We start from the raw sequence: 23,868 nt of genomic DNA, 5'->3' as shown, positions 1-23,868 counted from the left end.
AGGGATATTTCTACATATATCTGCATATATAATATGTACAAATGTGCAGATATTTGTAGCTACTCTTTTTTATAGTGGTGAAGAACTGGAAATTGAGATTACTCATCAACTGATGAAGGAATAAACAAATACTTTTATATGAATGAATGGTATATGATTGTACTGTAAGAAATGATGAAAGCATAGGTTCAGAGAAACTTAGAAAGACTTGCAAGAACCAATGCAAAATGAAGAGAGCAGAAACAGAATAATGTACACAATAACAAAATCATTGCAAAGGCAAACTTTGAAGTAGGGTGACTGTAGTAAATAAGCATGATTCCAAAGGACATCTGTGATCTATGTTATGCATTTTTGACAGAGGTGATGGATTTGGGATTAAGAACAAGACTTACATTTTTGCACATGAATAATATGCGAACTTGTTTTGCTTGAGTATGTACATTTTGTTACAGCTTTTTCCTTTTTAATGAAGAGGGGAAGAGAAAACTATTTCTTAATTGAAAAATGAAGAAAAGAAAAAAAAGAAATGAATTAAATATAATAGATAGTTCAAGCTATTTGAACTCAAGGGAAGGAGAGATCATGTGTCCTAGACCATCAGGGTAGGTCCCAAGAGGAGCCCAGGTCTTAGCTGGCTGTGAAAAATATGGATAGAATTTGGTTGCAGGGTAGAGGGAGAATACATATTTCAAAAGGCAAAATATTCTGGTATTACAATTGCTAGAACTTATTCAATTTTATATTGGCCATAAACAGGCCCTATAGCAAGAAACAGACTTTAAACTGCTTTACTCAGCAGGGTATGCAGGTGTGAGGTAGGATAGCATTGGAACCCCCCCCCCACCAAATTAGAACTTCATGTTTCCTACTTAGCCAAGAGGCTCAACTTGTCAAGCATCCAGGCAAGCCAGATGCTCCTCCCAATCACCTGTGCAGTGCCTATAGTGTTCTGACAGAAGAGAAGGTACCTGTGCCTGATAATCACTAGTATTGTCCTCCTAATAATGCTTAATACCTCTGAAGTCAACCTTAGCTGATAAGTATTCACTGGTCATAGGATCTTTAGAAGGCCAAAATGGACTTTATGAAAGCTTCCAGATTGTGTGTATATGTCTCATGTTTTCTCTCCTACCAATCCTGTTCCTCTCATTTTTCATACCTGTCTCACTTGTACACCCTATCCAATAAGAAGAACAGAAATCTTCAGATCCTGGGCAATTAGAGGGTGGGAAGATCTGCACAGGGTCTTCCTGGGTTTTCTATTTACTTTGCTTTTCCAGTGTTATTAACTAACCTAGTTATATGACCCAAGGAATCCCTGGCCCTGGCCATTTACCCCTCTGCTGCACCCTTAGAAGTTTTGTATATGTCTACCTCCCTGAAGCTGTTTTGTGTTGTCTCTTCCTCAATAAAATAGTATCTCCTTGAGAACAATATTTCACTTTTTCTCAAAGTATCTCTAACATTTAGAGTGTTTGGCACATAGCACTTAATAACTATTCTTTTAGTCATTCATTCATTCAATGAAGATAAAGCCAGTATCCTCTTTGGGGGTCCTTATAAGGATTCATTCCATAGTCTGTAAAACCCTATCACATCCACACCCTCCTACCCCTCTCCCCATCATTGTTATATATCATTATATGACATATCCATTCCCTGATTTGGCAAGTAAGGGTAATTGCTGTATTATGTTGTGTGAGCTCTGTGCATCAGTGGGGGAAATTTAGGAGCACTCAATCAAGTTAGCCCAACCCTTATTTTGTTACACAGCATCTTCCCAATTCTTTAGACTCTAATGGGAGTGGGAGAAAGAAATGAGAAACTATGAGTCACCCCTCATTTGTGACAAGAGACAAAGGTGTCCCAGGACCTTAGCAAGAGGGGTGGAGGTGGAATAATGAATACTTCAGTATCAAAGAATCAAATATGAATTGAACTGTAATCTTGACTGCAGAACTCACAGGCTGCATAATAAGTGTTAAGAGATTCATCTTTCTGTCAAACCCCATGAAGTAATTTATTCATTACCATTTAAGGAAGAAGGGAACCTGTGGCTTTTTTTTAAAGAAAAGTTTGCTGAATTCCCAAGAGTGAATTTGGAGAGTGGTAAGGTGAGAAGGCTACATCAGAAAGGACAGATATTCAAAGGAAGTGCTGAGAAAGGAAAAGAATGAGAAAGCAATATATTAGAGCAGCAAGTCCTGAATGAGTTGAAGAAATAGTACTGCTTTTTCACTATGAAATCAAGAAGGATCAGATAAGGAATTCTTCAGAGGAAGAATCAGCAGAGTCATTCTGCTTGAACTTGCCTTGAGGATTACTTGTATTCTAAAAAAATAGCTATGTGTAAAGCTAATATGTGTATATTAAATTGCATTTTCCCATTGACTTCCATCATAATTTTAGAGACTAGTTCCCATGTGACTCTGAGACAAAAAAATCTCCCCACTTAGGCATCTGAATATTCATTTAAGTGCTGTGTTTGTTGATGCACTATCTATGGGCATTTAACTCCCTCATATATCTAATCCAAGAGAAGTTAGTGAGATAGACATGATTAATGAGATCTTAGCATGCTCATGAAGCACCACATTTTGCACATGATGGTATACAATTCCTCTCATTCCCCTTCCATTGAGAGTCCTCATGCCTCCACAGAAATGAAATGCTTAAGTAACCATGCTGTTATTCAGAAAGATTTACTAGAAGGTAATTCTAAAATGGTGACAATGTATCCATGTAGGTCTGATAGAATCTTGAATTGTCATTGATTCAATAAGCATTTATTAAGCACCACTGGCTTTATGTACCATTCAGTTACTGTGAAGAAAAAGACAAAAATTAAAGTCCCTACTTTCAAGGAGTTTATGTTCTACTGGTAACAGGAAGGTGTCAGTGACCACAAGTTAGTGTTACTAGTGTAAAACAGGCTCTGTGGAATGCTTTGCCAAGGCATGCTAGCAGTCCTGAGAGAATGGTCTTTACTTCTATTCTCAAGACTTTAGGAATAACCACAAGAAATTAAAGTGTTTCCTCTAATAAGATTGCTTTTTATCCCTCCAATATCAGTAGATCAGTTAGCATCTCTTCATTTTTGAAATAACCAATTAACATCACTTAGCTTATGCAATGGTTTAATTACTGGGAAGGTATAGCAAAGACCAAAAGTAAAACTTTGAAACTAGAAACACACTCTTTCCCTTTCTTCCTGGAGAGAATGGGCTCAAACATAGAAGTGGTTCCAAAAAAAGATCATTCCATTACATAGATTTTTTATTTTAAATCTAATACTTCAAATGTTTTCCTCATTTGGACTTTCTTCAAAGGTCCTCTCCTCCATAAGATGAAAGCAAATTTCTGCCTTCTTCAATTTCCTATAATAGTTCCATCTTCCTCTAAGGTATCTGGTGTGTAGTAGTACTGGGTTTCTATAACAAATTAAAGGAGGAAAGTTACCTCCCGCGACATTGGACTATTGGGGAACTACAAATCCTTATCGAGCCAAATATATTTTATAGTTTTAAAATGCTATATATTACATTCTTTTTATTATATTATACTATTATACATTGTATCATACTTACAAATGAACATTTTTGCTCCTAACAAAATGTAAGATCTTTATCTTATTCAAATTTGCCTTCTCTCTGTAACTATAATAAATCTAAGGACATAGTAGGTACACAATATATGTTTAGTCCTTCAATAGAATCTAAGTATACAGAGGTACTGTTTTCATTGTGCCCTTGTAACTTCAGTGCCTAATAAAGGATAGGGCTCCCAATAGGTGTTTAAAAACTGTTTATTGGTCTTTTTTTTTTGCTAAAGAACAATATATTTTATCTTTTTATTTAATTAATTAATTAATTTTTAGGCAAATGATTTTTTTATACATTACTAAAATGTTCTCATTTAAGAGTAAACATAATACCCCCTCCCCACCCAAAATAGACCCTCAAGAGAAATAAAGTAAAGGAAAGAGAAAAAAATGTACTTCAGTCTGTGTTCCAATACCACCAGCTCTGTCTAGGGTAGATCATGTTCTTTATGATAAGTCCATCACAAAAGCTACTTCCATATTTTTCCACCCTTGCCGTTGCTGATTGCAACTCCCTCCATCCTTTTCTGCCCCACTACCATATACTATATTTTCTCTCTCCTTTCACTCTGACCCTTTTCTAAAATGTGCTGTAGGGTAGCTGAGTGGTGCAGCAGACTGATTACCAGCCCTGGGGCCAAGAGGCTCTGAATCCACATACCACCCCTAAAGCCCAGCAACCACCAGGCCCCATGGTCCTGGACAAGCCACCCAATCCCAACCCCTTGCAAGAAGAAAGAAAGAAAATGTGTTATATCTGACTACTCTCCCCCATGGTCCACCCTCTCCTCCATCACCCACATCCCCCCTTCACCCTATCTCCCTTTGCTACTTTTTACTCTAGATGTCTATATCCCATTGAGTGTATATGCTATTTCTTCTCTAAGCCACCTCTGATGAGAGCGAAGGTTCACTCATTCCTCCTTGCCTTCTCCTCTTCCAAATCATTGCAATAGCTCATTTCAGTAAAAAATCTTACTATACGAAATGTCTTAGCCTATTCTACCTCTCCTTTCTCTTACTCCCAGTACATTTCCCTTTTAGCCATATCTTCAAATTCAGTTCTCTCCCATGCTTCATCTATATAAGCTCTTTCTACTTGCTCTATTAAATGAGAAGGTTTCTATGAATATTATCAGTATCATTTTTCCATGCAGGAATACATGCAGTTCATCATTATTAAATTCCATTTTACCCTTCTCCTCTGCTCTCTATGCTTCACCTGAGTCCTTTATTTAAGGTCAAACTTTATGTTCAGCTCTAGTCCTTTCAACAGGAACAATTGAAATTTCCCTGGTTCATCAAAAGTCCATCTTTTCCCCTGGAAGAGGATGTTCAGTTTTGCTGGGTAGTTGATTCTCAGTTGCATTCCAAGCTCTTTTGCTTTCTGGAATATTATATTCCAAGCCCTAGAGCCCTTAATGTAGTTGCTGCTAAGTCCTGTGTAATCCGGAATGCTGCTCCATGATATTTGAATTGTGTCCTGCTGGCTGGTTGTAATATTTTCTCTTTGACATGGGAGTTCTGGAACTTGGCTATAATATTCCTGGGGGTTGCTTTTTTTGGGGGATCTCTTTCTGGGGGAGATTGGTGAATTCTCTCAATTTCTATTTTGCCCTCTGCTTCTAGGATATCTGGGCAATTTTCCTGTAGGAATTCTTTAAAAATGAGGTCAAGGCTCTTTTCCTGATCATGACTTTCAGATATCCCAATAATTTTTAAATTATCTTTCCTGTATTTGTTTTCCAGATCAGTTGGTTTTTTCAATGAGATATTTCACATTTTCTTCTCATTTTTCATTCTTTTGGTGTTGAAGTTTTGTGTCTTGACTTCTCATAAAGTCATCAGCTTCTTTTAGCTCCTTTATACATCTGAAGGGTATCTTTTCCTCAGAGAGCTTTCTTATTTCCTTTTCTATCTGACCAATTCTGCTTTTTAAAGTATTCTTCTCCTCAATAACTTTTTGAACTGTTTTATCCATTTGATCTAACCTGGTTTTTAACATGTTATTTTCTTCAGCATTTTTTTTGGATCTCCTTGACTAAGCTGCTGACTTCTTTTTCATATTTTTCCTGCATCTCTCTCATTTCTTTCCCCAATTTTTCTTCTATCTCACTTGTTTTTTCAAAACCTTTTTTGAGCCCTATTATCACCTGAGTCCAATTTCTGTTTTTCTTGGAGTCTTTAGATGCAGGAGATTGTACTTCCTCATCTTCAGATTGAGAATTTTGATCCTTCTTGGGATCATAGATAATGTATTTCTCAATGGTGTTCCTCTTTTTTCTCTGTTCACTCATTTCACCAGCCTGTGCCTGGTTTTGGGGTCCTTCCTGAGCTTTTGAGTATTATTTGGGACACCCCCCACAAAGATCTCAGTGTGTGAATCTTTGACTTCCCTCCTGGTCTGTGAATGACCACAAGTGCCCCCTCTGCCATAGGGCTGAGGTGGGGGCGCTGTTCTATGGGGAGACTAGACTGTGATCAGGATCTGAATGTGGTCAGAGCCCCAGAGTCCAGTTCCAGGTACAGAGGACAGGCATTGGAAGTCTCTCTCCACTAACCTACCTTTGGTGGGCATTCCAGGCTCAGTTGCCCAGGGGCTCCTGCTTGCTGTTTCCTGGATCTGGGCTGCCATGGCCACTGCTGTTGAGCTGACGGAGCTGACTGCTGCAACCGCCCTGTGGATCTGGGTTTCTCTGGTCCTCCAATTTGTTTCCAGTGCTTCCCCAGGTATAGGTCAAGAAATTGCCCCCACTGACATGAGCTTTGGCTCCCAGGCACCCTGGGGCTGCCTCCCAGAGGCTGAAGTTCCTTCATTCTGGCGGGCAGCCCCTCTAACCCTGTGGAGTAGAGTCTTTCCACTATTTTCCAGGTTACCTTGGTCTGGAGAATTGCCTCACTGGATCTTTCTGTGGGTTCTGTCTTTTGAAAATTTAGTCATTATTTTAAGATTTTTGAAATATTATGGAGATAACACCTAGGAGAAGCTCTTCTCCTGTCACCATCTTGGCTCCACCCTCCTATTGATCTATTATGCTTCTTAAATTGATTTGAAGCTGAGTTTTCAATGAATGGCAGTTGGCTATTATTATTATTATTACTAATAACTCAAATTGGTAGTGTACTTTAAGGTTTACAAAGAGTTTCTTCTCAACACATATGTAAAGGAGATGGTATCAGCATTATTAACCCCATTTGATCAGTGAACAAATAGACTCAGAACTGTTAAATTACTTGCCTAACATCACATATTAGTAAGTATTTGAGGTGGTTCTTGGACTCTGAGATTCTATGAAAATAAGATTTTCTGAAAAATTTCAATATGAGCTGATACAGCTTAGTGATTCCCTTCTAGAATTTAGGTAGAGAGTTGCTCTATCACTGGAGAAGAGTCATGTCTTAGAGTCCAAAAAGTCAGCACTGTTCAGCAGGTTTAGGGGTCAGGTAATCATCACAATGACTTCACTGGAGAGCATCTTTTGCTAAACTTCTCCTTTTTCCATGTTAAATGAGCATTTACTGCTATATGATGCTTTAGTAGCTGCTATGCTACTCATTTTAACTCCCTTCTTTGGCTATCAGCTACCATTGCATTAAGAAAGGAACTTTTGGAACTGATAAGACATATTTGGAAGAAGATAAGAAACTCAGTGTACATTATATTACAGGTTAAGAGATATTTCAAAAAGCCATAAGAAATACGAGGATCATAGAAAGAAAAGTTGAAAGGGGCGTTTAGAGATAATCTAGTCTAATTTGTTGTTCAGTCATGTCCAAGTCTTCAAGACCTCATTTGGTGTCTTCATGGCAAAGATACTAGAGAGGTTTGCCATTTCCTTCTCCAGTTCATTTTACAGAGGAAGGAACTATAGAGTACAGTGTTAAATGTCTTTCTCAGGGTCATGTAGTTGGTAAGTGTCTGAGGTTGGATTTGAACTCAGGTCTCTTGATTCCAGGCTTGGTGTTCTATCCACTTTATCATCTAACTGCCTCCAATCTAGTTCAAACTTATCCCTTTGATAACAGGGGAAAGAGGCACTTGCCCTCGATGATATTAGAATTAAGTAATATAGCCAAGATTCAATACTAAGCCCTATGATCATAGATCTAGGGTTGACTTCCAAGGCCATCTAAATCCAAGCAAATCATTTTATGTGTGAAGAAACTGAGGTCCAGAAAAGATCATACAGACCATAGAGAACAAAACAGGTATTTGAATCCAGGTCTTCTAACTTCACAATAGTTCTTTTATCATGGCACCTGTCACCCTAAATCCATTGATCTCTACATTTTAACATGTTGTCACACACCTTGGAATATTATTGGGCAGGGATATTATGTGATTCATAAGAGATAATGAATGTAAAACACTTGGTAAACAAAGTACTACATAAATATCAGTTATTAATGTTTTTATTATTATTAACATCAAATAATCACCCACCTCCAGTCTAGTAATGTCTTCGTTTCCAAATCTAATGAACACTTATTAAATCTAGATAATCAACAAAACAATAAAGTAAAATATGATACATAGCAATTTCTGACCTGTAAATTCTCACTAAAAATTTTAACATCTGTTCTTGAAAACTGGTTAGAGCTAGCTCTAGCACGCTCATGCTATTAGACCATAATTGGTCTGGCCATGATATCTCCACAACACAACATAGTCATGAGATTGAGCTATAATGTCCCACTTAGTTTGGCTGCCTTCTTATTAAAATTTAACAAGTCATGATGCAAACAATAATGGATTGATTTGAAGTCAGTTCCTCACCTATGGAAGGAAGAAGTTGGATAAGATAATTTCAGAAATCATTCCAGGGATGATATATTATTAGCATTTATTAAGCACCTATTATATGCAGATCTAGATGCTAAATACTGTGATAAAAGCTGAGCCTGCCACAAGGGTGAGATAAACATTAATAACTATAATATAAAATAAACATGATACATATACAAGAGAGAAAAAATTATGTGAAATATGAGGAAGAAGAGATTACTCGAGATCTTTATGATGGGCAGTAATCTAAGCACAGCAGGGCTTAAAATGGGTAGCATCTCAAAGGACCTAAGATTGCATATCTTTTAAAGTATTAGTCATTTGATTTTACATCTGGGTTTTGGAGGACATGAGGAAGAAGGACTGACCCTAGAGAGTAGAAAATCACAGAATCAGGAAATGAACCTGAAAATCAAAAGCATTTTAGAAGAAAAAGAAGGGCATAATTGAAGATTCAGTAACTTTTAGTTTATCCTTAAAATTTGTTAGGTCAAAAGAAGCACTAGGATGACTCAATCATTACATGAACACTGACTTGAAGGAGTACCCTGGGAGAACAGTTTATTAGATGCTGGATAGAAATGAAGACTTAGACCCAGAAACCTGATCAACCAACCTGGCACCAATGAATTGTAGAGGGTGAATCATTCCTATAGAATGAAATTGCCCCTGGGAAAGTCAGAGCCCTGAACCAGACACGGATAATGAGGCAAATTCATTCCCAGAACCTTTATTGTTCAATTATAATGAGGCCATTCTTCTTGGTAATAATACCAATGTGTTTGAATAACAAAATTGTTTTAATCATCATTTCTTCCTCTATCCTTAGGGCTCCCTCCTCCCCCTTTTTCTTTCTTTCTTATCCTCATGGTGAAACTTCAAAAATTATTAGTATTTACCATTCTTCCATAGACTGATGCATTTGGTTTTAAAAAAGATAAAAGACATTTAGAGATGAATTCTCTACTGTCTCTAAGGGAATGTCCCCAAAGACAACAAAATAAATACTGTTTCAATATTTATTATATCAGGATCATTATTTGCATATTGATAGCATTTTTCTTCACAGAACTCAATCTTCTTTTAAATCCACTCTTTTAAATCTAATTCTGTGTGACTCACAGAATTACAGTCAGCTAGTTAGAAGGGACTTCACTGGTCTAATCCAATGCAAAGTTTCCCAAAATCTCTATGATGACATATCCAGCTAGTGCTTGTCCAGTCTTTGTTTAAAGACCTCCAAAGGAAGGAAATATACTGGAGGGAATTCATTCAACTTTAGGACATATCTAATAGCTAGACAGTTTTTCTTGACATCTCCTCTACATTTGCCTCTCAGAAATTCCCACCCATTACTCCAACATGTGCCCTCTGGGGATAAACAACAAATCTAATCACTTCTGTATGTAAAGGTCCTTCACATACTTGAAGACAACTACCTTGTCTCCTTGAGTTTTCTCTAAACTAAACATGTCCAATTCCTTCAACTAATTATCACATGATAAAGACTCAAGGCTTTTCCCCCATGCCAGATGTCTTTTCTTAGATCCTCTCCAATTTAATATTTTTCTTTTTTAAACTATGGCAGCCAAAACTGAGTGCAATATGTCATCTGAAAAGGACAGAGTACAATGGATCTTTTATCTCTATAGTCATTCAAAGGTCACTTCTTCCATAAAACATCACTCTTAGTTAATAATGACTTTCTCATCTAGATATCATAAAGCACTTTATTTGACCCATTTCTCTACTACTCTTATCATATAATCTTATATGAGTTATTATACTTAAATGTTGATGTTTGGTCATTTCAGTCATGTCTGATTCCTCATGACCCCATTTGGGATTTTCTTGGAAAAGATACTGAAATAGTTTTCCATTTCCTTTTCCAGTTCATTTTACATATGAGGAAATTGAGGCAAACTGGGTTAAGTGACTTGCGTAGAGTCACAAAGATAGTGTCCTAGGCTAGATTTGAACTCAGGAAGTTAAGTCTTCCTAACTCCAGGCCTGGTACTCTCTCCACTATGTCACTTAGCTGCCTTATAGCTATAGATGAATATATTTTATTTGTATCATCTACCTACTCTACTGTAAATTTCCTGAAATCAGGTAGCATCTTTTATCTAAATTCCTATTTACTCTAGGTCCTTGTACAGTGTTCTGTCCATTGTAAGTACTCAAAAGATGTTTGTTGAATTAAGTTAAATTTAATTATAGTTCTATGAATTTTGAGAGAAAGATCAACAGAAGGATTATGTACTAGAGAGAACCTCATAGATCATCTAGTCCAATTTCTTCATTTTATATATGAGGGAAAAAAGGTCCATGTTTGTTTAACATTTGACAGATGAGGCAGTTATAGACTGGATGAGTTAAATAGTTAAATAGTTTTCCCTAAGGTCAAGGTAAGTTGAATGGTCAAAATTCAAACTCAGATTCTTTGACTTGAATCTTAAGTCTTTATTCAAGGCACTTTAATGAATTGGGAGATATATTTGATAGGCCATCCAAACTTCCTCAAGTGACCTGTAGATAGTCAGTGACAGCCCAGAATCCTCTACAGCTAGGGCATCTATTAGCAAGGACACAGTGCCTCTCTTGCGGCATTAAATAAGGCTCCCTCAAAAATCAGCCTGCTCAGCAAAGGTAAATCAAAACCTCAATTGTGCTGGCTCATGCATTAGTTCAGAGACAAATGAAGAGCAAAGCACTCAAGTCTTGCATATTTCTTAAAAATATAAATAGAAGACAATCAGAGGCTGACTTCAAGTCCAGGTTTGCATAAATTCACTCTGAGGGGCATCTTAAATTTTCCTTTTACGTAATTGCTCTTTCAATTTTTTTGACTGACCCTTTCTCATGCTCCCTTAGCCCCATCCCTCATTATGGGCTTCTCTAAAGATTTAGTCTTGAACTTTCCCTTTCCAGAGGACTTGTCCTCTTTGGCATTCCCAATTTCCTGTCTAGAATTCTATCTGTTATATTATTATATATTATGTACTATTATTATATCTATACTATACAATTACTACTGATGCTACCATTTGATGTAGTGATGATATTGACTCTATGGTCAGAGGACCTAAGTTCAAATCCTGGCTCTTCTGCCTCTTACTAATTTGACCTTGGGCATTTCTTAATCTCTGGGAATTAAACACCTAATCTATAAAAATGAGAAATTGAAACTAGCTCTTAGCAAATGTTCCCTCTTACTCAAAATCTGTGATCTTATGTAAATAAATGGAAATTTGTTTCATTCACCCTGTACTTTATTTATCCCAGATCACTTCCTGTCTTTAGAGTATGTCAATTTGGATGTCCTATTACCTCCTTAAAGCTAATATGATGAACACCTAGCTAATTGTCTCTAAAGTCTACCACTTTACTGGGAAGTATTTTTTGGTTTCTTTTCTAAAAAAAAAATTTAACTTATTGCTTGGTTTGAAGAACTCCTTGGTGAAAATAGAACTCTCCCTCAGTGTGGATCAGCAATTCATTTAGAAGTTTTAACCTTGGAAAGTTTCCAGCAGCAATGAGAAGTTAAGTGACTTGTTCAGGTTCAAACCACCAGTATGTGTCATAGACTAGACCTAAATCCAGAGATCGCCCTAATTCCCAAACCAGGCTTCTATTTCCCTATATTACACTGTGTATACACCTAATGTTGTTATAAGAGGAACTATATAGCACTTTACAAAGCCTACAACAGCTTTTCTCATTTGAGGCATACAAGCCTGTGAAAGATTGTTACAGCTATGATTCTCTCTATTTAACAAGTGAGTGAGGGGAGCTAAATGGCCTGCCAATGGTCACACAGCTAGTACAAAAGTGTAAGAGGAAGGATCTGAAGGTAGTTCTTCCTAACTCCAAGTTTAACACTCTATCTACTGTCCAACACTGCCTACATGTTTCACTATGAAGAGAAAATTATTAGTAGTATCTTTATCATTCTCTTTGTTTTTCCAGTCTTTAGAAACTAGTACCTTTAAGCTGCACTGAAGCAGAACAACATGATGGAAACAAAGTGAACTGAGGATTTGAAAACCCCTATTTTTGTCTCACCTTTGCCATTTACTAGGTGAGTAAACAACAGCAAGATATTTTTCTCTCTAGGCCTCAGTTTCCTTATCTGAAGAAATAAAGACATGGAATGAAGTGATGTCTGAGGTTCTTTTCAACATTCCTTCCTTCCTTCTTTTCTCCCTCCCTTCTTTCTTCTTTCCCTTCTCCCATTCCTTCATCTCTCTCTCTCCCTTTCTCATAAATGTGTAGTGTGGCAATAAGAATACTGAACCAGATGTGAAGAATCTTCGATCCTAGCTCTGGCTATGGTACTAAGTGTCTGTGTGACTGTGAATAACTCACTTCATTTCTTGGCCTCAATGTCTTTGCCTATAAAATGAGAGGAAGAGATTCTTTAAATTCCACAGTCTCTTCCAGCTCTCACAGTCTATGATCTATTATATAAGAGATCCAATTCATTGATGGCTGATCTATAATTCTTCTGGCCTTACAATTCTCAAGGCATTGAGTTGGATACAAATGACTGTAGATACTTTGGGTTCATTCATCACCCTTCAATCAGTTACTGTCTCAGTCTCTTCCACCGGTTTCACAAAGACACTAACTTTCTGAATACTATGAATATAACAGATTGAGTGTGCCAAATGCTCAGGACCTTGATGGGAAGTGACTGTCTATGGTACCCAGTCTATCTTTCACTTGTATAAGATTAAAAAGAAATATATGCTAATTCTCATGAGTAGCTATACAGTGCAATGGATAGAATGTTGGACTTGGAGACTGGAAGATGCAAGTCCAAATCCTACCTCAGACACCGACCTTAAACAAGTCACTTAACCTCAGTTTTCGTATATATAAAATGTACTTCTGAGAGTTGTGAGGATAAAATGAGACAATAATTTGCATTGAAGTGCTTTATTATACACTAATTATTATTATTATTATCATTGTTGTTGTTTTGGGTCAACCTTTAATACCAATTTATATTGCTATTTCTAGATTTGTTGGAAAAATTTTAATCATTCACTTCAAGGTCATGATTGATATAAGTTTAATAGGATTAGTAAAAGTGTGGCAAAATCCCCAAAGAAAGAAACCAACATCCTGGAGCCACCTTGATATTAAGAAAGTTCAGATTCTGCCTCATTTGATAACTGTTAATTAGGTAAATCACTAAGTCTCTCTGAGGTCCAGTCATCTTTGGTTTATTGTGAAGACAAAATAAACTCATATCTGTAAAGTATTTAATGTTTTTTCATAATTATCCTTGGGAGAAAACATTGCATTCCCCATACTTCCCAGATCCATCTTCTGAAGGCATGCCCTTCTTCTTTCAAGTTGAAAATTATTTCTTCTCTTTTCAATCTCCCAAGCTTTAAAGACAAACTTATATAAGTCCAGGGTCTTTTAATGAATCTTCCATTTTTCAATGAAGCAGGAATAGGACATAAGTGGAGCAAAAGGTGCATTAATACATTATTGGGGAAGCTGTGAATTGATTCAGCCATTCTAGAAACTAATCAAAACCATAACTTCTCTCCCAACCCCAAGTTAGTATTATTCTCTGTTTGTTATAAGATTAGGAGGGATCTTGGGATCACCATAACTGTCCCCTCTTCAGGGAGTCTGTAAATTTTTAGATCATACACATGGAAAAACGTGACAAAAACATTTTTTGAGGATTAGTATACCTGTGCCCCCAAATAATAATTTTTCCACCACAAGCTTTTTTTTCTCCCTATTAACAACCCCCCCCCCAAATAATATATTACCTTGACTCCAGAGGGTGCATCCAAAATCAGAGTCCACAAATCTCATTCTTGAAAGGGAACTTTGGAGTATTCCCTTCTTTTTGAGTGAACTTATTTTTTGTGCTCCCCAATTCAGCACTGTCCTTACATGAGTCATATTCTATGATAGTGGATGTGCCTGAATTATATATTGGGTCCCCTTTTCCATTCTCTTCTACCTCCCCCTTTCCCATTGCTTTTTTTGGTGTGTTTGTTTTTGCAAGGCAATGGGGTTAAGTGCCTTGCACTTATATACAGCTAAGTAAGTATTAAATGTCTGAGGTCAAATTTGAATTCAGGTTCTCCTGACTCTAGGGTTGGTGTTCTATCCACTTCACCATCTAGCTGCCCCCACCCCAATGCTCTCGATAAAGCTTTGCATTGAATTTATCTGTCCAAGACAAGGTCTTAATCCTAATTATAGAATGTAAATATCAGTAGGGAACCCAGCATCATCCTAGGAAGAACTGATACATGACAGAAGACTATCACAAAATAATACTTTTGCCACAGTTACCTAGCCCTATTAGGCTTAAACTATAAACAAATGAAAGAATGAAGATAGGGAACCATATGTTTAAAATTGTTTATAGCAGCACTTTTTGTGATGACAAAGAATCAGAAATTAAGAAGATAACCATCCATTAGGGAATAGATCAACAAATGATGGTATAGGAATTTAATGAAATACTATTCTGCCATGAGAAATGATGAAAGAAATGATTCCAGAAGGACTCAGAAAGACTGTGAACTAAAGCAGAGTGAAGTGAGCAGAAGTAGAACAATCTATAAGTATAATGGCAAAATTCTTAAAAGACTGAAGAATAATTGATTTAATGACCAATCATGAGAAAAGAAATGACAGAAGGAATTTTTTTAAAAAGCAATATGAAACATCCAGTTTGACAGAACTGATCTAGGACCTTGTTTCACTTGAGTATGAATATTTGCTAAAGGGGTATTATTTTTCTTTTTTTCTAGGGAAGAGGAAGTGGGTGAGGTATAAAGGAGGTGGAAAGGAAAGAAAAAAAAACATGCTTGTTAATTGAAAAATACAGGTAACTCACAACAGGTTAGGCAGTCCAGGATTAGAGTTTTATAGAAATTCATGGTGACTTTAATGGTTATAGAGTTATAAATGACCAAGATGAGGGTATATTGGATCCAGGGACCAAGAATTCCACTCTAGGGGCTAGATTGTATGCCTATATATGTCTTCAGTTCCAGAACTGAAAAGAATATTATTTAAATACTTCAGATGCAAATGTCTATAAGGAAGACCTGGTCACCAATATAACACTAAGGAAAACCAGGGAACAATCAGGACTACTTTGTCAACCTCAGTCACCAGTTCCTCATATCTCTTTGTGCCATCTGTCTTCACCTGCATCTTATGTCACTTATACAAAACAATCAATCTAGGCCATGCTGGCAATGAAGCTAACCTCAATTGCTGCATTTGGTGAATATCCAGATGACCCTTCATACCCCTAAAAGCTTTGCTTCTTATTCCTGAGATTTCACCATCATGCTCTTCTTTAAGGAAGTGCCCAGGATTTCTATCCTTATTTGTAATCCAGCTCAATTATTCATACTGAATTCATACTTCCTTATAGACATTTGCATCTGAAGTATCTACACATATGCATATGTTTGGACATATATATTGCATATTATAGATGAACATGTGCACATATATGTATATGTTGGTGGTTCTTGTCCTTTGTTATCAAAGAAGACTAAAATAACATTATTAAGTTTGAGACAAATTATAGTGTATCCAATTGTAGATACTCAGAGCAATACAAGCTTGGAATACTCTACCATAGGTTGGGCAAAAATAGTTCATGTGAACAACTGGGGTATATTTATCTCTAAAATCAGTAGGTTGGTTCCAGTACCTTCAATTGTTGGCTTACTCACTCCATAAGTATAAAATCCAAAAGTATGGATTATTTTTCTATGTATGACCACACACACACACATATACATGCATGTGTGCATGAATGCTATCTTTTTACATTAGAATATAAGCTTTTTGAGGTCAGGGGCTGTTCTGGTTTTTTTGCATATACAAATATCCACAGTACTTAGCACAATCCTGGTACAGAGTAATAATAAACACTAGCTTTTTTATTATTTATAACAATATAATATTTATTTATAATAAACAAAATTAACAAATGCTTGCTGCTTGCCTTATGTTTTCCTAGTCTTGGTAATTCCTGAGGCAATACTATTCTGATCTGATATGTATGTATCCAAATGGAAAGTGACATTAAATGATTTGCTTAGATTTTTAAAAACAAAAATCAATATTTATAGTATGGAAGAGAAAACTCTTCTGGTAATTAACATGGAATAGAGTGTTTTTTTTTAGCCATATGTGATTTTATTTGGACAACAGCTCTCAATGAAAGCAGGTGACTACCTTATTCTCAAGGCCAGAGTAATGGTTGTGGACATAACCTATAGTCATAGGGTCTAATAAACTGAGGATTTAAGTGGAATGTTCTGTTAGGAGTTAGAAGACCTTAGTTTGAACTCAAACTTTACTCCAGATTCCATATGTGACCTGGGATAAGTTACTTACTTCTCTGGGCTTCAGTGTACTCATATGCAAAGTGAGGGGGGCTGGATTAGATGGCCTCTGAAGTTTCTTCTAACTATAAATGATGATGACAGGCTAATAATTTAGTTCAAGTTTCTCTACAGGAGTGTAAATTTATCTTTGTAAATTCAGGATTCTGAAGGGGAAAATATCATGTGTGATTTGTAGTAGAGAAAGAGAGAGAGAGAGAGAGAGAGAGAGAGAGAGAGAGAGAGAGAGAGAGAAATCAAGCAGTGGCACTTCTTCACCTATTGGTATAAATAGACACAACAATCTTACCCTTCTTTGTTCATCCTAGATTTTGAAGTTAAGTCTGGAGGGGGAATTTAAAAGGTCATATAGTTCCTATCATTTTACAGATTAGGAAACTGAGGCTTAAGGAAAGCAAAGGACTTGTTCAAGGACACATAGGTCAGGCCTTCTTACTGTAAACTGAGCCCTCATTTCCTCTATCACTAAAAATACAGGACTATAGGGAAAACAATTTCAATGAATTAATTCTAATTCTCATACTTTCAAAAAAAGGAGCATTAAGATAAAATAAAAATCTACTAGATTTGGAACTAGAAGGTATGGATTTGATTCCTGGTCATCCACTTATCTTACCTTGTACAAGTCAATTAAGTTGAACCTTAGTCTTCTCATTTGTAAAATCAGAATAATACTGCATTTACCGTGTAGCGCAATATGAGGCTCAAATGAGGTAATATGTATAAGGTGCTTTTTAATTGGTGAAAACCATATAAATGTCAGCTATGATTATTAGCTATTGTTTAAGGAGAGTTCAGAAGAATTCCTTTTAACTGAGTTCACTTGGACCTTAGCTAAATGGAGGTTTATTCTTTGTTCAATTCCTTGTGGGTCATTGATGCCATACATATCCATTAGACAAGAGTACATTTATCAGGAGATTAATTGGTTCAGAATGGAGGGGGGGAAGATGGTGTCAAGGCTCTCTAAGACCACCATTTATTTTTAAAGCCAAGGCTTAAGGAGATTCAGAGACTTGAAGACAATTTCTTTTACCTTTACCCCCAAATAATCTAAATATTTAGGTTCTTAGTTGTATCCAGGGTAATATGAGAAGGCAAGGAAGTTTTTGCTTTCCCTTTAATATAGAATATTGGTCCCTAAAGTTTTAAAGTAAAATAGCCACAAATTCCTTACATAGTCTGCATGAGTATGTATGATTAGTACTCACTGTCTGAAGAAATAAATGATGATATTTTGTGTGCCTTTGGATTAATGAACTTTTATGAAATAACCTAATGACTCTATAGGATTTGATTGCCTATTCTAGAATGTATTGGTTCATTTGAAAGAAACTAAAAGACAGATTTTTCTCTTCAATCACATTCACACACACACATATCAATTTAATTCAATTTAATAATTAAAGGTGCTTCTAACGGACCAAACCACCACCAGGTGTCAAGGGAGATATAAGATTTTAGACATAATATAGTTATTAGGTCTATGAAGTTTATAATCTAATAGGCAATGAGATCAATGTTTTATTAAAATTACTTTTAAAACAGCTCACCAAAGCAAATATAAGTATAAACATATAAAAATCCATATATCCATATATATATATATATATATATATATGTCTGTGTGTGTGTATTTATGTATGTATTTGTTCAGTTACTTTATGTGATGCTTGACTTTTCCTGACCCTACTTGGAGTCTTCTTGGCAAATCACTGAAGTGGTTTGCTATTTCTTTTTCAAATTCATTTTACAGTTGAGGAAATTGAGGTAAATGGGACTAAGTAATTTTCCCATGGTCACCAAAGAGTGTCTGGAGTCAGATTTGAACTCAGGAAGATGAGCTTGACTCTAGGGTCCAATAATTGTAAGACAAAAAACAATGCTTTGTTTCATGGGCTCACAAAAATTCTTCCAATGGTTTTATAGAAATGAGAATAATGATATTTTCCAAAGAATTAAAGTTGGAAACTATGCCAAGAGCAATAGGGAAGAAAATCATGGACAAAATCAAGGAGTTATGAAGAGGAAGTAGTATTAAAGAAATTCATTAAAGAAATGTATGACTGGGAAAAATATTGGTCATATGTAAGAGAATGGGATAAATGCTACATGGTTCATGGTCTTCATTGATGGCCATTCCATTCACTTCAACAAAAATTTAATTCAATAAGAATTTATTGGTCTCCTTCTACATGTCAGGATTTGAGTTTTCAAAAACATAAATAATCCCTACTCTCAAAGTTAATACGATATCAAAAAAACTGGCAAATCTTTAGGAAAATATGAACAAGAGCTGAAAAAAACAGGTTGACAAAGATTAGATGCAATATACAACACTATAGGGAGTATCTATATTGAAAACAATCAAAGATCCATTAGAGTATCAATTAATCCATAATTTTTAAATATCTACTATGTATTAGGTATTGTGCTAAGTACTAGGGATAAAAAAGGCAAAAGACAGTCCCTGGCTAAGCTCAATGGGCAAGACAACAAGTAAATAGATGTAAACAAGATATACAGAAAAAGAGGAAAATAAAAAAAAGAAAGAAGGTACTAAAATTAAGAGAGGTTGGGAAAAGGCTTCCTATAGAAGGTCGAATCTTAACTGGGACTTGAGGGAAGCCAGAGAGGTAAAGATGAGGAAGAAGAGTGTTCTAGGGATGGGGAATGGCCAGAGAAAATGGCTGGAGCAGAGATGAAGCATTATGAATTGGATCACATGTTAAAGGGCAGGAAATAAAGTTTCAGAAGACTAGGAAGATTGGAAGGATCTAGGTTATAAAGAACTTTGAACATCAAAGGATTTTGTATTTGATCCTGGAGATGATAGGAATCCAGTAGAATTTATTGAGTAGGGATATGTGGTGATATAGTCAGATTTATGCTGTAGGAAAATCTTTAATGGCTAAATGGAAGATGGATTGGGGGCAGAGATCTGCAGCAGACCAACTCACTAGCTGGCTTTTGCAGTAGTCCAAGTATGAAGTGATGAAGGTCACACCAGAATGGTGTGAAAATCTCTTATTCAAGAGATTTTCCAAAGGTTAAATTGACAAGTCATGGCAATAGATAGGGTATAAGAGATAGTGATGAGCTGAGGATGACACCAAGATTGTGAGCTTGAGGGACTGGGGTGAAAGTGTTTCTCTTTATATTAGTAGAGAAACTAGGAGGGACTTAAAGTTGAGGGAGAAAGATAATGATTTCAGTTTTGGATAGGTTGAGTTTAAGATGTAAATTGGACATCCCATTCAAAATATCTGAAAGGCAGAGATTAGCAGATATATAAGAGCAGGCTAGGTAGACTTGAGAATCACCAGCATTGATATAACTAACTCCAAGATGGCTAATGAGATAACTAGATGAAGAGGTAGAGAGAGAAGAGGAGAGGAGAGGAGAGGAGAGGAGAGGAGAGGAGAGGAGAGGAGAGGAGAGGAGAGGAGAGGAGAGGAGAGGAGAGGAGAGGAGGGGAGAGGAGGGGAGAGGAGAGGAGCCAGGATAGGACTCTATGGGGCACCTACAGTTAGAGGGAATGAACTGGAAAAAACAGTAAAAGAAATCAATCAGATAGGTAGAAAGAGAATCAGGAGAGAATGGTGCCTTAAAAATCTAAAAAAAAAGAAAATATCAAAGGAGAGAGTGATTAACAGTGTCAAAGTTTTCAGAGAGGTCAAGGAGAATGAATATTGAACAAAGGCCAGAGGATTTGGCAATTAAGTAATCATTAATAACTTTAGTGAGATCACTTTCAGTAGAATAAGGCTAAAAACTTGGTTATAAGGAGTTAAAGAGACTGAAAGGAGAGAAACTGGAGGTCCTAATTGCTGAAGGTCCTTTTGAATTTAGCCACAAAGGGCAGATGAGATATGGGATGATAATTGGTGGGGATGGAAAGATCAAATAAGGGTTTTTTTTCAGACTGGGGAAGACATAGGCAAGTTTGTAGGCAGTAGGGAAGGGGCCAGTAAGAGAACTTGAAAATACATGAGAAAGGAGGCTAACAAAAGGAAGTATTCTCTTTTAGGGACAGAATGAGATTGCTTGGGCAGGTGTAGGGTAAGGAGTATTAGAGATTATATAGTTGATAATCCTTAGAACTTTGTACTATTAATTTTTAATTTTTTTTGCAAGGCAAAGGGGTTAAGTGACTTGCCCAAGGTCACACAGCTAGACAATTATTAAGTGTCTGAGGCAAGATTTGAACTCAGGTCCTCCTGACTCCAGGGTTGGTGCTCTATCAACTGCACAACCTAGCCACCTCAAGAACTTTGTAATATTAGTAAAGCTAGTAAGGCAAAACTTATTTGTGAGTGTCTGGTCAGCTTGATGGCTTATGTCGCACTATCCATAGATCCTGAACCCCATTTTCTTGTTACCTAAGATTAGGTAAGGTGAGAGAATCTAAATAATTAGTCTGAGTCAGAAGCTCCCTCTCTCTCTAGTTGGTAGAGAAATATAGGTGTCTACATCTCTGCATTGTCCCTTCTTTCCTTTTCTGATGAGCCTGATAACTTACTATCTGTCCCATACATTTTTGACACAGAGTATTCAACTAAGCATTTTATTATATAGTCTTGCATTGTTCCAGTGATGTATTTTGAGTTTAGCATGTCTCCCCAACAAGACTTAAAGTCACTTAGCCCTTCAGAGATAGAAGAGGCCTTAGAAATTACTTAGAGAGAGCAAGTCTATCTCCCTTAATTTTGCAAATAAGGAAACAAAAGACAGTAAAGTGGTAAAGTGACTTGATTGACAACAAAGAGTTAGGACTTGAATCCTTTTGACTCCAGACCTGTGCTCTTTCCAATCCACTATATTGCCTCCATTTAACAATAGGAACTATATCATATTTCTTTGGTGCTGGACAATTCACAAAGAAGGAAGGAAAAGCATTTATTAATCATCTATTTTATTATTCAATTTAATCTTTCTAGGGACATAGGCACTCTTATGATTCCCCTTTTATATTAAGAAAACTAAGGCAATTAGATATATTAAGTGACTTGTCTAGGGTCGCACAAATTGCAAGTGCCTGAGGTTGAATTTGAACTTCTGTCTTCTTGACTCCAGACCCAATGCTCTATCAATTGTACCTTGTTAGTGCCAACTACCAGTGGACACAGGAGAATTTAAACTGTGAATATAATTCACTGTGCGTGTATATATGGAAAAGGGTATTGGGGAAAGGGAATTATCTATAATGCAAACATTGGAATGAAAATTAGATGATGAGAGAGAGGCCTGGATATCTTCTAATAACATATACATGTTGGTGCCCAATACTTTTCCATGATATATCACCCTCCTGATCCTTAAAAGAGCCTTCAGTTTCCAATCATAAATACTCAGTGTAACCTTATTTGTCATCAGTCTCTGAGCCAGACCAAATTGAGCCTTGCGGGCCTCAGTTAATTCTAGTCTCTGGATATGTCTTTTTTACTTACCCCTTCAATACAGTGATGGTAACCATATCTGTCAAGGTCTCCATGTTAACAGGGTCGAAATGTTCCCAACCCCCTCAGGCTTCTTTGGTGATGATTCACCCAAACAGAAAACAAGAAGAGTTGAGTTGTCTGTTCCCTGATCTCTTGCTTCCTCCCTTTGCCCCACCCGACCCCACCTCCCTTGACGCCATTCTCCCATACATTGCAATAGGGCTACTTTTAACATGCTTAGTAACAATTAGCCCTCAAAGCTGCAACAGCTGCACCATGCTGATGCTCTCCAGATGCAGGCAGAGGAATTAAATCATGTGATAATTCAATTGGAAAATTGGGTATAATTACAGAGAATGAGTCTGCTAGTCGCCTCACGGTGACTGGTAGTTATTTGGGAAAAAATTGTGATGCCGGTAGTTCAGTGTGCATCATGGGCCAAAATGGCTGCGTATATTTGCAGTTCTCCCTCCTCCTTCTGTAATGACAACATTGCCTGACTCTCTCCCCTAATTAAGGTAAAAGGGAGCTATTGGCTTTTGCTACAACTTTCTAGAACCCAGGATTGCCTATATTGGTCATAGGCTAGACTAGATGGAAATTTATTAAAGTAGCAGTAAAATGTGATATCAACAGAGGTGGTACCTAGAAAAGAAGAGGAGAGAGGAAGGCCACACAAATGCATCAAAATGAATTCATTTACTTCACAACATCAGCCTCATTAGAAGGCTTAAAGTCCAGTCTGTAGCTCATGGCTCATCAATAAAAAAAAAAGTTCCATTAGAATACTCATTGTCATATAAGTGGGTGGTGATGGTGATGATGGTGGAGGAAGTATTGTTAAGGTTTCAGAATTCTGTTCAATATGGAAGTCAATCATGACTTTGAAGATTCTCTCTCTCTCTCTCTCTCTCTCTCTCTCTCTCTCTCTCTCTCTCTCTCAGCATGTTGAATGAGGCATACATTATCAGATAGGCCAGTGTGTTGATTTCTTTTGCCTAACAGCACAAGGGAACATTTTATTGATGATATGCCAGGGGTAGTCAGAAAATAACAATTATGTAAAAAAACAGCCATAAATCATTAAAAATATCCATTTCATCCCTTTTCTACTCATCTTGGATATGAACTTTTCCATTTCAGTGTTTATGTCCCATGGGTTTATTTGGCAACCAAATAAGTCCTTAGTTCCACTATGCCTATGGAGAGGAGGGGTAATTTCATACACTTTTAGGTGAAAAGGATAGGTCATGTTGAGTGATAGAGTAGCTAGAGAATTGAACTTGGAATTAGGAATACCTGAATATGTTTCCTGACACTACCTGGTCATGTAACTCTATTACTTAAACCATTTAACCTCTCTCAGCTTCAATTTTCTCATCTGTCAAATGGGAGTAATTGGTTGTTGTAAGGATCAAATCAAATAACATATATTAAGGACTATATAAGTCTGAAAGTCATATATGGATTTTAGTTATTGTTGTTGTTAAGAGATTTAAATTTTGCAAAGTGCTTTAGAGAACAAGGCTGAATGGGATGCCACAGATCTTATTATCTCTCTTTTACAGAATTAAAAACAGAGGCTTAGAGGTTAAATGTTATGTCCATGGTCACCCAGCA

The 23,868-nt window shown here is 36.6% G+C and overlaps 1 protein-coding gene and 1 long non-coding RNA gene across 2 annotated transcripts in view; one reads left to right on the top strand and one right to left on the bottom strand.

The window, feature by feature from the left end:
• LOC141504649 (uncharacterized) overlaps window positions 1-12,465 on the top strand; it is a 144,464-nt gene extending 131,999 nt beyond the window's left edge. Inside the window, exon 3 of the long non-coding RNA XR_012473443.1 lies at window positions 12,360-12,465. This is a non-coding gene — a long non-coding RNA (uncharacterized LOC141504649). The remainder of the gene's footprint in view (window positions 1-12,359) is intronic.
• ALK (ALK receptor tyrosine kinase) overlaps window positions 1-23,868 on the bottom strand; it is a 1,220,046-nt gene that overhangs the window by 666,152 nt on the left and 530,026 nt on the right. The window lies entirely within an intron of this gene.

The sequence above is a fragment of the Macrotis lagotis genome, chromosome 1 (genome assembly GCF_037893015.1).
Source record: "Macrotis lagotis isolate mMagLag1 chromosome 1, bilby.v1.9.chrom.fasta, whole genome shotgun sequence".
Lineage (NCBI taxonomy): Eukaryota > Metazoa > Chordata > Mammalia > Peramelemorphia > Peramelidae > Macrotis > Macrotis lagotis.
The sequence above is the reverse complement of the archived record's forward strand: the minus strand, read 5'-3'. Positions and strand labels throughout refer to the sequence as shown.